The sequence below is a fragment of the Solanum tuberosum genome, unplaced genomic scaffold, assembly GCF_000226075.1.
Source record: "Solanum tuberosum cultivar DM 1-3 516 R44 unplaced genomic scaffold, SolTub_3.0 scf00454, whole genome shotgun sequence".
NCBI classification, from domain to species: domain Eukaryota; kingdom Viridiplantae; phylum Streptophyta; class Magnoliopsida; order Solanales; family Solanaceae; genus Solanum; species Solanum tuberosum.
This window is the reverse complement of record NW_006239370.1, coordinates 21,538-24,333: the sequence shown is the minus strand read 5'-3', so window position 1 is coordinate 24,333 and position 2,796 is coordinate 21,538.

The following is a 2,796-nucleotide window of genomic DNA, read 5'->3' as shown; positions in this document are numbered from 1 at the left end:
CAAGAATCTTGATTTTCATGCTCCAGCAACCTCCTTTCGGATAATGACTTTCTTTTGGTTCCCAAACGATGAAATACAGAAGCCTTTAAGGTGGTGACATATTCTTCCACTTGTTTAGAGGATCCACTTTCATCCTTGCGGCCCAATCTTTCAAATGCAGAGACACGTGGTGTCAATCTTCCAATGCGTTCAAACACCGAAGTCCGTCGTGGTGTTTTACCCTCCTTAGAATCCTTTGTCTTTTCTATAGAGGTGTAATGAGATGAAGTTATTTCTTTCCCCTTCTAAGATGAAATCCGAAGAGGCTCCGGCAAGCTGAATCCTAACCCAAACTTAGGAGTGGAGACATGATACCCTTCCTTTCTCAACTTCATTTGAGAATTTGTAAGTCTGTGTATCTTTTCACCAGTGACTTCATCCCTAAGTTCTCCTAACTTTGCTGGATTTGAGAAGTCGTAACCTGATTTTTCAAACAATGTGAAGACCTTTTGATCAAAGTTCCCTTTTATCTTACCAACTTGGGTATTGTCTTTGGAGGACTCCAAAGTGATAGACGGGACTTGTGCAACTGGGACAGTCATTTTCTCCTTCAAATCTTGGAATGTTATGTGACTGAGTTCCTTCCTCGGTGGGTGGACTTGTTGAGTACATTCCTCTAGCAGTGGTTGTCCCTTTTTTTCGACGCTCACGTGGAATGTAGCGAAAATTTGGTTGCTCATTATCAATACTGGTCTGCATGTCTCCTTTAGATGGTGAGAGCTTAATGGAAACCTCTTCCATTCTCTTCTTAGACATCTTGATAGCGGCCCATTGAACTTTACTATCTTCGAGATCAATTGAGTCGGCTTCTACATGTTCCTTCATATTTGCTCTTCTAGAATCTAAATAGAATTTTGCATCTGCAAAATATGACTCCGTCTCAAAGGATTAATGTCTACATCTATTTTGACTACTTCACCATCTTTCATATACTTCATGCACTGATGTAAAATAGATGGCACCACTCCATTTTCATGAACCCAAGGACGCCCGAGTAACAAGTTGTATGATGTTTTGGCATCTATGACATGAATAAAAGTGTTTGATTTCACGTTGCCAATGGACAATCCTACACGAATCTTCCATATGGATCGTTGTCCTCCTTGATTGAAACCTTGGATCGTTAGATTGCTTTTGGACAATTCATCAACAGAGATCCCGAGTTTTTTCAAAACAACTTTTGGCATAATATTGACTGTTGAACCACCATTTATTAGAATGCGATTGAGATGTTGTTCTCGAATAGACCCTACAACAAACAAGGGCCTATTATGTAGCTTAGACCCTAACAACAAGTCATCATCTGTGAAGGTAATCGTAGCACAACATGGGGCAACTTTTTCATCAGTTTTATGTTCTTGTTTTATTGTTGGATTATGCTCACCTTTGCTTCCCTTTGTTTCGTATGTGCGGGAAATAACATGTGTTGCACCAATTGGACTACCACAAAAGAATTTTTTAGGAAAGAATTCATCCAATGTAATGGGCCTTCGAACCTTCTGCGATGAAGAACCATTGATCTTTTGGCTAGTACAAGGCTTGATGCTTTTTGATGGCTGTAGTTGATTCACATCACTCCTTGTTGCTCTTGTCTTAGGAAGTCTTATCCTAAATACTGCTTGATGTCTCCGCTCCTTATGAGTAACCAAAGTCCAACCATTAGCTTCATTTTCTTTGTGGTTGTCTATCTCTAGTGAACCCTCAAGAGTTTTCCTTGGAAAAATCAACTTCAATAGGCGTTAAACTTCCAAATTGCAAGAAAGTGAACCTTGAGCACTTATTTTGATTTGGTGCTACACTAGCATGATTTGCCTCCGTTGTTTCATCCTGGCCAATGATGATTTTCCCTTCACTTACTAACATCATGATTTTCTCCTTCAAGATAAAGCATTTACTTGTCGGGTGGCCAAGGACACGATGGAACTTGCAGTATCTAGGATCACCAACCTTATTGATTTCTTCAGGCCTCTTTGATTCAAGAAGATCAATAACTTTCTTGGCTAGCAATTCATCAAGAATCATAGGTACATCTGAATCTGGAAATGGGTAGACCTTTGCCTCTAACTCCTTCAAAGTTGGGCGTCGTCTCTCCTCTCTTGGATATTGACTTGGGGCTTCCTCCTCTTTTAGTTTACTCTTGGTGGTGACCTTTACAGAAGTTGCTTTCACCGCCATAGATTCCTTAGTCTGGATCTTTGAGGTCATACCTTTCTTGAACTCCTTCTTTTCTTTCGTCAGATCAGCAAAAGGAGACGCCTTCCCATGACTTGCGATGCTCAACTCCATGTCATGCGCTTGTGTAGCAAGTTCCTCAAAAGTTCGCGGTTTGATTCCTTGTAGTATGTATAGAAGTCCCCAATGCATACCCTGAATGCAAATTTCCACAGCAGATATTTCAAAAAGATGATCTTTGCAGTCCAGACTCAACGATCTCCAACGATTGAGGTAATCCACCACAGGCTCATCCTTTCTTTGCTTAGTACCGGTCAACTCTATCATGCTTACAGTTCGGCAAGTACTGTAGAAACTATTGAGGAATTCCTTCTCGAGCTGCTCCCAACTATCAATGGACTCGTGTTCCAGGTCGATATACCAGTCGAATGCATTCCCTTTCAGCGAACAAACAAACTGTTTTACCAAAAGGTCACCATGCGTTCCAGCATTGCTACAAGTTTCAACAAAGTGAGCGATATGTTGCCTCGGGTTCCACTTGCCATCAAATTGTTGTAGCTTTGGTGGTTGATAGTTTGTTGGCAT